This window comes from Dendrobates tinctorius, unplaced genomic scaffold (genome assembly GCF_039654945.1).
Source record: "Dendrobates tinctorius isolate UK_male_01 unplaced genomic scaffold, ASM3965494v1 ptg000013l, whole genome shotgun sequence".
Taxonomy (NCBI): Eukaryota; Metazoa; Chordata; class Amphibia; order Anura; family Dendrobatidae; genus Dendrobates; species Dendrobates tinctorius.
In genome coordinates this window covers 203,866-217,912 of record NW_027361681.1, presented here as the reverse complement: position 1 = coordinate 217,912, position 14,047 = coordinate 203,866, and the positions used below count along the sequence as shown (strand labels likewise).

General features: G+C 44.9%; 1 pseudogene; it reads right to left on the bottom strand.

The window, feature by feature from the left end:
• Window positions 1–279: 279 nt before the first annotated feature.
• On the bottom strand, window positions 280–352 carry LOC141070330 (U4 spliceosomal RNA; annotated as a pseudogene).
• Window positions 353–14,047: the final 13,695 nt, after the last annotated feature.

The window sequence follows — 14,047 nt, the reverse complement described above, 5'->3', positions numbered from 1 at the left end:
CTGGTTTCATAACTGAGGCTGCTTGGTTTGTTACTTTATAGCTGCTTTTACTGAAATTGCGCAAATCCTTTAATTGCAGCAGCTTATCTACCATGGAGAGAAAAAAAAATCAGGTACTGAAATTCCTAAAGTTCAATCCTTCTATCCATCACCGAGTGGGAAGGCCCCCATATATATCAGATGGTTGACTGGTCCCGCCAAAACAAGCTGGTTTGACCAAGTTTTCTCTGTGTTTGGAGGCCTAATGAATGGCCACATGGTGAAATATCATGTTGCTTCATAACATTTCAATTATCAATAATCACGCCTTGGTTAAACCTCAAGGGCTACGATATTGCCACTGTGCAAAGTTTCATAACATTTCAGCAGCACATAATGCAGCGTAATTACTGGCAACTGGATGGTCCAGGATGAAACATCAACCACCATGTGGATATATATTATTCACTAATGTGCTCTCCATGTGGCCCCTTGAGGGCTGATGACTAGGGGCAATTGAACAGCAGAGAGAAATTATAATGGCAGGTAGGTTTATGCAAAATGGCAGCAATAGTACATGGGACTATAGTAATATCACCGTGTGATTACCTGTATCTCTTCTAGAATTTTGCAGCCTTCATTTCGCAGCCTCTTTCCAGATGACCAGTGGACGTTTCCAATCTGTTACTGAGAATTCTATCTGTAGGACTGTTCAATAGTAAATGGTTCTTCTCCGGTCCTCCTGATTAATTTGATCAGCAACACAACCCTGGTCGCTGGTTATGGCTCATTCTGATTTCTTGTTGGTCACCATCCAGAAGTACTTATACTCGGTATATCTACAGCCAAGAATATCTGACAATCCAAAGGTCCCAAAACGCTTACTAGAAATTATCGAGGTAAGAGTTACTGGAGTCTCTCTAGGTCAGTGGTCCCCAACCTATCTAACCTTGAGAGCCACATTCAGCTTAGAGAGAGGGGTGCGAGCCTCATTCAGCTTAGAGAGAGGGTCGCGAGCCACATCCAGCTTCAAAGTACTGTTAACCAAAGCCCACATTACAGGTATAATGATAACCAAAGTTTTTCCACAGAAATCACTCCAAAGCAGTACACTGAGATACAGGGGTTCCCACAATACCCCCATTCAGTATTCTCCCATCAAGGACTCCCAATACACTGTCATATCCAGCTTTGTGCACTTCCTCTAACAGGTAGTATACTCCAGCGTACCATACCTAAAATATCTCTAAACTCTTAAGATCAGTAAATGTGCATCCAGATCTGCTCTTTTGTGCAGGGATACTCACAAAATTCACCATTTTGAGATGTGCTCTTCATACCTGATTGCTAGACCTGGGCCTAATGCACCAAGCTGGCAGACAGTCGCGAGCCACATGTGGCTTCCGAGCTACAGGTTGGGGACCCCTGCTCTAGGTCATGGGTCTGACTCTATTAAGATCTCTGCTTCCAACCTAGGGCTCGCCAACTGGTAAATTCTAACCTGCTCTACTAAGAAGTACTAGCCCTGCAACCGCTTAAGAGCCCCTGTTAGGAGACCAGTTTCTTAAGGGGTTTAATTTTTTGCTATGATTTTTTGTTCTATTTCCATTCATTTATTTTATATGAGGTGGCACCAACTGGTTCTTTGAGAAAAAGTTACATTAGGGACCAACACTTGACAGTCACATGCCTCCAAATATGATGGTGCCATATTTTATAGGATATCTGTATAGCTTGCATTGTTTAACATCGTCTGCTTGTGGGGTTTCCTACTAGCTGACAGGGAAAAGAGGATGTCCCCTTTCTTTTCCGCTCCTTCTTGGCACATACGTTTATATTTGACTCCAGTCATTAACGTCCAGCAGAGATGTGACAGGTATGACGATTCTGCATAAAGTAAACATTCACTAGGGGGCAGTATAGGCCTGATTATACTGTACTACTCTGCTCCACTTTCTAGTTGATATCTTTGCAGTGTAAAGTATCTTATGGAAGATTTTGTAGGCTCTGACCAAGTATTGTGCACCTGTTCTATCCAATAGAATAGGACAAGTACAGTGGCATGTAAAATTCTGGGCACCCCTGTTCAAAATTACTATTATTGTGTACAGTTAAGCAAGTTGAAGATAAAATGATCTCTAAAAGCCTAAAGTTAAAGATGACAAAGATGACACCTTTCCTTTGTATTTTATGCAATATATAATATTTTAAATGTAAAATTCACGTAATGATTTAACTTCTAAGGGTACATGCCCACGATCAGTAATAGCAGCATTTTGGACGCAGCTCACCTGCGCTGCATCCAAAATGCTGCGTTCTACAAGCACAGTGGATGGGATTTATAGAAATCCTGTGCCCACTGTGCTTCTATTTGACACGGCGTAAACTCACTTGCGTTGCGGGATTACAAGCCGCAGCATGACAATTTCTGTTTGCATATGTCTGACTCTGAATTTTAGGGCTCATACTCACATGCGAGAAACTTGGATGAGTCTCGCACGTCAATACCCGGCACTGCCGCCGGCACTCGAGACCGGTGTGCGGCTGCATGTATTTCTATGCAGCTGAGTGCTCCGGTCCGAGTGCCTGTGGTAGTGCCTGGTATACGAGTTTCTCGCATGTGAGTCTTAGCCCTTATGGTGAGGATGCAGGAGAGGGTTTCTTCTGATGACTCTTGCATGAAAGCCATATTTGTGGAGGTGTCTCTGAACAGTAGAACAATATTAGTCTGCTAAATAGTCTGCTAAATATTTCTGAAGTTCTTTTGCAGTCAAGCGGGGGTACTGATTTGCCTCTCTAGGAATCATACATGCAGCTCTCACTGAAGCTTGGCCTTCCAGACCTTATCTTGACCTCCACTGTTTCTGTTAACTGCCATCTCTTAACTACATTTCAAACTGAGGAAAGGGCAACTTGAACACACTTTGCAATCTTCTTATAGCCTTCTCCTGCTTTGTGGGTCTCTACCATTTTCATGTTCGGAGTGCTTGACAGTTGCTTAGAAGAACCCATGGCTGTTGTTTTGTGGTATAAGGATAGAGGAGGCTGGATTTTTATAAAGCTAGGAAATTTGCATCAATTAGCCTTTCCCAATGATGATAGTGAACAAGCCATAACCATAACAGGCTAATTAACCCCTTAACGTCCAATGATGAGCAGAGTCTGTCATTGGACGACTCTCCTGTTTGGTGCGAGCTCTGATGATGAGCCCACACCTTTTCTGGTCCATGACAGCTGCTCTGATCATTTGACAAGTGCCCCTAAGGCTAGTTTCACATTTGCATCTTTGTGCGCAGCGCATTGTGCGCAAGTAGAAACGCATGCAAAAACGTATGCAAAAGCATTCGCATCAGCGTACGCATGACGACAAAAAAATGCAGCGTTTGCATCGAATGTCACTAAGCAACTGCAGGATGACATCAAGTGACCTACAAAAGGAATGGCAAATGGCAGCTGGGGTGAAGTGCACAGCAAGAACAGTTCATAACAGGCTCCTAGAGGCAGGGCTCAAGTCATGTAAAGGTAGAAAAAAGCCTTTCATCAATGAGAAGCAAAGGAGAGACAATTTACTGACAATTTAAGGAGAGATAATTTACTGAGATAATGACTTTTCGGTTTTGATTGGCTGTAAGCCATAATCATTAACATTCACAGAAATAAACACTGGAAATAGATCACTCTGTTTCACTTTTTGTATTGAAGAACTGAAATAAATTAACTTTTTGATGATATTCTAATTTTTTGAGAAGCAACTGTGTGTGTGTGTGTGTGTGTGTATGTATGTGTGTGTGTGTGTATGTGTGTGTGTGTGTGTGTGTGTGTGTGTGTGTGTATATAATATATATTTATGCCGAAAATACAAAGTAAATGTGTCATCTTTAACTTTAGGCCTTTTTGAGATCATTTCATCTTCAGATTGCTTAACTGTTCATAAGAACAGTAATTTTTTTACATGCCACTGTAAGTGATACGACACGTATCTGCCCATGCAACATAATTACAGCTGCGCACCTCCTTATCTGAAAGTGAGTGGTGCCAGACGAGCGGTCCGTAAGAGAAAGTGTCTTGAAAACATGCTGAAGATAGTATATTTTATCTATAATCTGCACTTCTTTAAGGCTTTGTTCACATCACATTGGAGTCCTAAGTTAAGTATACATATTAAAGGCCCCTTTACATTTAGCGATGCACCAGCGATCCCGACAACTATACGACCCAGTCAGGATCGCTGGTGCATCACTAAATGGTCGCTAGTGAGCTGCCACACAGGCAGATCTCACAGCGATGTAGCGACGCAGCAGCGGTCATTACTTACCTTTCAGACGCGGCGATCCTGACGTCCTCCCGCCCGCATCCATGTGTCGCTCGTCGGCGCCAGCAGGAAGCGCCTGACGAGAAATGGAGCTGCACAATCTTGCGCGATCAGCGATAGACAGCGGGGGAGGTAAGTATCACACATAGCGATATCGCTGCTGCGTCACAAAATCGGTGACGCTTTAGCGATATCGCTAGGTGTAAAGGCCCCTTAAGAAAAGCGTAGTGATTATACCTACAGTGCCAACAAAAAAACTTTACAAATTCAATAAAACCACAAAATCTTAACATTCAAGTGTTTTCTTGTGGTTATTTCATTATAATTAGTATTTTGTCATTAATTAATTTAATTAGTATTTACATTTTATTAAGCCAGTTTTCCTATTAGAAAGTTTTTTTATTATCCCACCCACCCATTGTGTGCATTTTTAGTAAGTGAATTTTTGTGTAACGTGGCAGCTGGATGGGTTGAGGTTAAGAGCTATGTGTCAACCAGGTGCCAAACCTCGGTGATGTAAGACCCGGAAAAGCAGGCTCCAGCACATTTACTATAGTGCTGAGAGGTGTTTTTATGAGCCCGGATTATGGGTCGGGATTTTACGAGCAGCTGAAAGAGCTGGGTGAGATCAGTTACTCACTTACCTTCAGTCCAGGTCTTCGATGGTCTGATTTAAGGCTGAGCCCGGGTGTTATATGGACTTGTCATTTTTGCTGGTTTGTTCTGTGATACCATTGTTTACCTTGAAGAAGCTGTTTTATTTTTGTTTGATGTGCGATCACATCAGAGGAGAGAGAAATTAAATGGCAAATCTGACTTTTTTTTAGGTCGCCGTTATACTGTTAATAACAGCGATCGCAACCCCGGGGTCGGTAAAAACTGACCCGAATCATGTTCTCTGTACCCCCGGCAGCCGAGACCCTGGAGAAATTCCGACTCTGGGGGGCATTGTACACTTTTTCCTCAGTGCTGTTAATTAACGGTGCCGTGGTTTAAGTACCCTTAACTGCCACTGTTAAAAGGCGTACTGGCGGTTGTTCAGAGGCTAAAAATGGCACAGAAACATTGACGTTTACTGAATCGTCTTCCACTTACAAAAACTCTAATTTACACATACCTCTTATCTAGCAAAAAAAACTTTTACAAAATAGTAGGCGTTGCACAACTCTGTCAGATGTATTACACCCCTAAGTTAAAATGGCCAAATTGTGCCTATTTAGTAATTTTCTCTCCCTGTTGTCATGTGACTTATTAGTGTTACAAGGTCTCAGGTGTGAATGGTGTTATCACTCTCATACTGGTCACTGGAAGTTCAACATGGCACCTCATGGCAAAGAACTCTCTGAGGATCTGAAAAAAAGAATTGTTGCTCTACATAACGATGGCCTAGGCTGTAAGATGATTGCCAACACCCTGAAACTGAGCGGCAACACGGTGGCTAAGACCATACAGCGGTTTAACAAGACAGGTTCCACTCAGAACAGGACTTGTCATGGTTGACCAAAGAAGCTGAACGCACATGCACAGCGTCATATCCAGAGGTCAGCTTTTCAAAATAGACGTATGAGTGCTGCCAGCATTGCTGCAGAGGTTCAAGGGATGTGGGGTCCTCCTGTCAGTGCTCAGACAATAGGCTGCACACTACATCGAATTGGTCTGTATGGCTGTTGTCCCAGAAGGAAGCTTCTTCTAAAGATGATGCACAAGAAAGCCCGCAGTTTGGTGAAGACAGGCAGACTGTAGGGAGCTAAAATTCATTGAGGGAACCATGAATTCCAACATGGTTAAGTCCGTGTAGGTTGAAACATGTGGAATTCGTTCCCTGCACTGGGATTGCTCTTTTCTGCATATCTGTGCTTTTTAATATGATGGCTAAATAAACGACAGGTTTTAAGAATCAGATCTCCTGTGGTCGCTGGATACAACTCTTCTTGCAAATCAGCATATGTGGGGCATCGCAAATGAAAGGCGGAGGAGCGCAAGATCTCCAGCATCCACCAGCTCCATATCATTGTCATGCAGGAGGGAAGAGGATTCCAGTGGTGTGGCAACCTGTGAAGCTCTAGTGACCTACATGCCCAAAGAGAGTTAAGGCAGTGCTTGAAAATAATGGTGGCCACACAAAATATTGACACTTTGGGTACAATTTGGCCATTTTCTCTTAGGGGCATACTCACTTTTATTTCCAGTGGCTTAGACATTATTGTGTCATGGGGTTACCGCGACAGAGGAGCCAGAAAACCGCAGCGTCTGATTGCTCCTACCCCTGCACTTAATAGAAGCACTTCACCTTCTTATTAAACTGTGTAAATATATTTTGGCAGTGCAGGAGTTAAGGCCCCGTCACACTAAACGATGTCCCAGCGATCCCACCAATGATCCGACATGATGGGATCACTGGGACATCGTTAGGCTGATCGCTGGTGAGCTGTCACATAGACGCTGGACGCTGGTTTCTAATGTAAACGTCGGGTATCCAGGAGCCGCGCGACTCCTGGATACCCGCTGTTTACCTTGGGAACCGGCGTACACGCTGGTTTCCAAGGTAAACATCGGGTATCTACGAGCCGCGCGACTCCTGGATACCCGACGTTTACCTTGGAAACCAGCGTGTACGCCGGTTTCCAAGGTAAACATCGGGTATCTAGGAGCCGCGCGACTCCTGGATACCTGACGTTTACATTAGCAACCAGCGTCGCTTATCGCTGGTCTCTCGCTGCCACATGCAGCGATGCGCGCTGGGCATCGGGAGACCAGCGATCGAAAAACGGCCCAGGCCGCTTGAGCATGATCAGCAATAACCGGCAGGGGGGCCGGTCGCTGATCCCCATCACACATAGCGATCTCGCTGGCGAGATCGCTGATGTGTCACAAAATCGCTTAGTGTGACGGGGCCTTTAGTTCTGCTGGGAGCTAGGCTCTCAGCTGAGCACTGTTAGCCCCTCCTATCCCCTATATAATCTGGGTCCTGACTGACTCACAACATCAGAGATGCTTATGTTGCATGACTGGGAGTATATTTGGTGGTTATTGGAGGAGGCGTTTGGTGGATTTATCTGTGACTATTACTTGGTTTTGTGAGTTATTATTTATTTATATAGCACCATTGATTCCATGGTGCTGTGCATGAGAAGGGGTAACATACAAAGTACAGATATCACTAAAGGCCCCGTCACACTAAACTCAGCGATCCCACCAACGATCCGACATGATGGGACCGCTGGGACATCGTTAGGCTGATCGCTTTTGAGCTGTCACATAGACAGCCCCAGCGATCAGAACCAGCGACGCTGGATGCTGGTTTCTAATGTAGACGTCGGGTATCCAGGAGCCGCGCGACTCCTGGATACCCGACGTTTACCTTGGAAACCAGCGTGTACGCCGGCTTCCAAGGTAAATAGTGGGTATCCAGGAGCCACGGCTCCTGGATATCCGACGTTTACATTAGCATCCAGTGTCCAGCGTCGCTGATCGCTGGTCTCTCGCTGCCACACGTAGCGATGCGCGCTAGGCAGCGGGAGACCAGCGATCGAAAAATGGCCCAGGCGAGATCGCTGATGTTTCACAAAATCAGCGATCTCGCTAGCGACATCGCTTAGTGTGACGGGGCCTTTACAGTAAACAAACTAACAATCACAGACTGATATGGAGGGGAGAGAGGACCCTGCCCTTTCGGGCTTACATTCTACAGGATGGTGGGGAAGGAGACAGTAGGTTGGGGGTTGCAGCAGCTCCAGTGATGATGCGGTGGTAGCTCCAGTAGTGGTGAGGAGGCAGCGGGGATCATTGCAGGCTGTAAGCTTCCTGAAGAGATGGGTTTTCAGGTTCGGCCTGAAGGATGCGATTGTGGTTGATAGTCGGACGTGTTGAGGCAAAGAATTCCAGAGGATGGGGTTATTCGGGAGAAGTCTTGGAGGCGGTTGGGTGAGGAGCGAATAAGTGTGGAGGAGAGAAGGCGGTCTTGAGAGGACCGGAGATTACGTGAGGGAAGATATCGGGAGATTAGTTCAGAGATATATGGCGGAGACAGGTTATAGATGGCCTTGTATGGTCAGTATTAGTAATTTGAATTGGATACGTTGAGGGAATGGGAGCCAGTGAAGAGATTTGCAGAGGGGAGACGCGGTGGAGTAGCGAGGAGAGAGATGAATTAGTCAGGCGGCAGAGTTAAGGATGGACTGGAGAGGTGGGAGGGTGTAAGCAGGGAGGCCACAAGAAAAGGATGTTGCAATAGTCGAGGCGGGAGATGATGAGGGCATGTACAAGCATTTTAGTAGAATGAGGGTTGAGGAAGGGACGGATTCTGGAAATATTTTGAGCTGGAGGGCAGAGCAGGGCAGAGTCAAGGGTTACTCCGAGGCAACGGACCTCTGGTACGTGGGAAAGCGTGATGTCGTCAATTGTTATAGATAGGTCGGGTAAGGAAGATCTGTGAGATGGAGGAAAGATGATCAGTTCAAATTTGTCCACATTGAGTTTGAGGAAGCGAGAGGAGAAGGAGGATATGGCTGATAGACACTCCGGGATTCTGGACAGCAGAGAGGTGACGTCTGGGACAGAGAGGTAGATCTTAGTATCATTGGCATAAAGGTGGTACTGGAATCCATGGGATTTTATGAGTTGCCCCAGGCCAAGTGTATAGATTGAGAAGAGTAGGGGTCCTAGAACAGAGCCTTGGGGGACTCCAACAGAGAGAGGGTGGGATGAGGAGGTAGTGTGGGAGTGGGAGATGCTGAATGTGCGGTTGGAAAGGTATGAGGAGATCCAGGATAGGGCTAGGTCTTTGATGCCAAAGGAGGAGAGCATCTGTAATAGGAGGCAGTGGTCAACTGTGTCGAAAGCAGAGAACAGGTCTAGAAGGAGGAGTATAGAGTATTGGCCGTCAGCTTTGGCTGTAAGCAGTTCATTGGTAATTTTGGTCAGGGCTGTCTCAGTGGAATGATGGGGACGAAGACCAGATTTTAGATTGTCAAAGAGCAAGTTAGATGAGAGGTGGGAGGAAATTTCAGCGTGGACGTGCTGTTCCAGGAATTTAGAAGCGAATTGGAGCAGCGATATTGGGCGATAGCTGGACATGGTTGTTGGGTCGAGGGTTGGCTTTTTAAGGATAGGTATGATTGTGGCATGCTTGAAAGCAGAAGGGAAGGTACCGGAAGTTAGTGATAGGTTGAAGAGGTGGGTTAGAGATGGGAAAAGAGTGGTGGTGATGTTGGGGAGGAGGTGGGATGGGATAGGGTCAAGTGCACATGTGGTGAGGTGCGATTTGGAGAGAAGATGAGCAAGCTCCCCTTCAGTGATGTTAGGTAGGGAGGTTATGGGGTTTGGGCATTGATATGGCGTGCAAAGGGGTTGTGGTGGTTGAGCAATAAAGACTTGCCGTGTTTGGTCTATCTTGTTTTTGAAGTGTGCAGCAAAGTCCTTGGCAGAGATTAGGGAAGTCGGAGGGGGCAGTGGTGGGCGGAGAAGGGAGTTAAAAGTATTGAACAACTGTTTGGGGTTGTGGGATAAGGAAGATACAAGGGATGTAAAGTAGGCCTGTTTAGCAGAGTAGAGGGCAGATTTGAATGCGAGGGTTGCTTTTTTGAGTGCAGTGAAGTCGTCTTGCAAATGTGTTTTCTTCCAGCGCCGTTCTGCAATTCTGGATGCTTGCCGAAGCTTTTTAGTGATGTTATTGTGCCAGGGTTGTCTATTGATTTGTTGCACTCTGTTATGCATGACAGAGGCGACCGTGTCAATAGCTGATGCAAGAGTGATCTTGTAGAAACTAGTGGCAGTGTCTGTGTCATGGAGTGAAGCTATGTAGGACAGTGGTAGAATAGAGTCAGAGAGTGTGCGAGTGTCTAGATGTGCGAGGTTTCTGCGGGGGTGTGCATGTTGCTGTTGCTGGACATGGGTGACAGGTGAGGAGGACAGTGATGAGAAAGTGAGTAGATGGTGGACAGATAGAGGGAGAGGGGAGGTTATGAAGTTAGATAGGGAGCAGAAACGGGTGAAGACCAGGTCTAAAGTGTGTCCGTCTGTGTGGGTGGCTGAGGAGGACCAGTGAGTAAGTCCAAAGGATATAAGGGACAGGAGTTTGGAGGCTGCCGACTGGTGGGTGTCAATGGGGATGTTGAAGTCACCCATGATGATGGTGGGAATGTCAGCAGAGAGAAAGTGAAGGAGCCAGGTGGAGAATTGGTCAATAAAGGCAGTGGTTGGGCTCGGAGGTCAGTATATGACGGCCACTTGGAGGTTGGAGGGGGAGTAGATGCGGATAGAGTGGACTTCAAAAGAGGGGAGGATTAGGGAGGGAAGAGGTGGATTGTGTTGAAGGTGCAGTTGGAAGAAAGGAGAAGGCCCACTCCACCATGTCTGTTGCCTGGGCGAGGAGTGTGGGTGAAGTGGAGGCTGCTGTAACATAGCACAGCAGGGGAGGTAGTGTCGGAGGGTGTCAGCCATGTTTCGGTGAGGCCAAGGAAGGAGAAATTACAAGATGTAAAGAGGTCATGAATCACATGGAGTTTATTGCAGATGGAACGGGCATTCCAGAGTGATCCAGAGAGTGGGAGCAGGGTGATGGTTGTCAAGGGCACAGATTTGAGGTGGGAAAGATTTCTGGTGTTTGTATTGGGTTGGGAACGATAGAAGGGGGTAATAATGGGAGGTAAGAGCTGTGGGGGTCCAGGGTTGGGAGATATGTTGCCAGCAGTGAGGAGAAGCAGAGAGAGGGAGAGCATGTGGGAGAAGGAAGGTGGGCGGCTTGCTTTGTATTTTATTAGGAGAGTTCTGAAGTCAAGGAGCAGGTCAGCAGAGGAGGTCAGGTGGGGAGGCAAGAGGGAAGGTGAGATTATTATTCGGCTAGTGGGTGCTGGGGTTTGCTGATAGCGAAGGAGTGAGGAGTAATGGAGCCAAAACTGTTAGAGCGTATGTCAGCATGGTGAGAGTACGTTTGAAGGCAAAAGAAAATTAGTACATGTAAACACAGCGGTTAGTCACTTCTGGTCACTTCTGGCTCATTTCTGGCATATTTCTGATGTTATCCTTAAAAAAGACATCCTTGCAAAAGACAGCCCAAGGTCTAGACAGCCCTGTGCCTCTGAATTTTTAGCAACTTAACACCTTTTCTTCTCCTACTTTGGTTTTACCCCATCCTTCACTACCCAGTGCATACCTCTGTTATATGTGAGTGTATATTCGTATGCCTGGTATTTTCCGTTTCCCCCGTTCGTGTTACCTTGTTCATCTGGTTTGGTAACTACGGTGCACTGCTACTCCCCTCTTCCCTGGGTGAGGGAAGGGTACAGATGGAGGGCGGATTCAAGAGATAAGGCAAAGTATGTACCCCTGCATCTTCACCTTCGGAAGTAACCCGGGAAACAAGGCAAGCTAGGGCGCCCACTAGTGTTAGGGACAGGGAAGGAGTCCCAGGTCCCGGGTCACCTGACAACAGAGTCGAGACATATTGGTTGTGTGTTTAGTTATTTAGAGGACACATCAAATTTACACTGTTATACAAACTGTATTACATTGTGAGGGGTTTTCTCACTTTTGTGATATACTGTATATATCTGATGGAAGGCTCAGACATGGTGTGAATAGGGCATAGACTTAATTTCCTTTTGGCACCTATTTGATCACACAGTAGCTTATACTAACCAACTTGTTAAAGTGAAGAATAGGAATAAAATTTTATGGACCTGACCGTGTTTGGGTAATAGCATTAATTATGTAATTTAAATCCCAGGAGGAAGTAAAACTCTTGTTTCAAGGTTAAGAAATTTGCTTTCGTTATTTATTTTGTTTTTGCATAAGACCTCTGCTGATTGCTAGGAATGTGTCCCTCATACAAATCCCTCCTACATGATTGCCAATATTGCAGAGGAGCATTCTGCACAGGTTCCTGCGCCCTATTACAAAGTGAGTTGGAAAAACCACGGCTGGAGCCCATCTCCCCAAGGACATGCCTGCATTATATGACCTGTGCTAAAATACCCTGTTAGTAATAGTGACTTAAATGGTAATATGTCTTACTTTCTTTGTACCTGATATTGAATATTTTCCTACTTGTAAGACAAATATTCTGATAATATTATGTTAGAGAATCGCTTGCCTTGTAAAGCGCCCTTACAGGTCACAATGCTGGTATTTGATTAGCGCCTTGTCCTATAGCAAGCTGGTAATGCTAACACCACAAAACATTAAACATTTCAAGTTGTTAATCTTATTCAGCCAAACATGTTTAGCAATGAAATCTCTGTCTCAGACCTGAAAACCACAAGGATTTACTGGTTAGTAAACTCTATATTTCCCAGGGAATCTAAACACAGTATGCCAGGGGTTGTGTTTACCAATGACTCGGCTGTTAAAGTCCGGGCAGGGTTCCAGTAGGTTCATTTCACATTGTGTTTTAAATTCAGTGCTACTGAAATGCTGACTATTTCTGTGATGATTAAATGTAATTTAATTTTCTGCTGCATTAAATTCTCCTAAATTAAAGGGAATGTGTCATTAGACCCAATTGACCTGTTGTTTAAATCAGGTTTCTGTCTTGCATATATTTATAATTTTCTTATTTTAATTTTCAATCTGTAATAAATTACAAAATTAGGACTCTTGCAATTTTCAACTGGCCTTTTTTTGGACTCATACTTCCTGTACTGAAAGTTTTCAGGAGGTTCTTTATCACCAAAGGCAGGATTACAATGACAAGTAACACCTCTACACACAGCTGGTAATACAGGATTCTCTAGTCACAATAGGCGGTATCACAACTTACATTCTCCCCCTTTCTTCATGATCATTAGATGCTTCAATACAAAAGATAAGAGCTAGGTATGACCATTGTGGCTATGTACATGTGTTGTTTCCTTAAACAGCAGGAAATTTAGGTCTAAAAAACAGCCCCAGTGGCCAGTGCCAGAATTGCCAGATTTCTGATTTTTATTTTTAATACAGATTGCAATTTGGGCAAAAAAATAACAATAAAAATACATTTAACACAAAAACCTGATTTGAAGAATAGGTAATTTTCTGATGATAGTCAGATCAGATCATAATACTCCTTTAAAGGAAAGTTAAATAATGGCATAGTTAGAATATGGTGTCACTTTGGGAACATTGGGATTGCCTCCAATCTTAAAAATGAACTGTAACCAAACCCCCATTATCTGCTATTCACATTCACAATGGGTGGGGGAACCACTTTGTATGGAAAAACATACCCAATACTCATTTCAGCTAAACTGTCATTAACAGAGGAAAAACCTCACTATGTTATAAATTGATGGCATCAAAGCTAGTACTGAAAAATTACGCTGATGAAACCTGGCTGAACTCCATGGCATCATCATTTAGTCGCCCATCACGGGGGGAGGAGAATACATACAATAGGGGTGCCAGACTTCCTACCAGCGGATCATGGTGAAACGAGTGAAAGTCTTTGTTTTCATTAGTGATAAACCACTGGCAGAGGTGTCCAGTGCTTTATTCACCTCTCCCCATGGAGAACACATGCATGCTCGTCACAGATAAGTGAGCATCTGTATGGGGGAAAGTCAGGAGAAATATCTCCTTACTATGTGAATGTCATAGAGAGGGGTCTTCTGCTTGTGATCCCTCCCGCTCACCTCTAAATAAGGCATGGTCTGAATCGAAGGTATGTATAGTAATTTAAGCAATAAAAGTTCTGCCAATTCGCCCGTCCACCTCACTAATCTCCAATGTTCTGCCCTTTCTGGGTAAGAATTTTTTTTTCTCTATCCTGTTGGGTGGAGT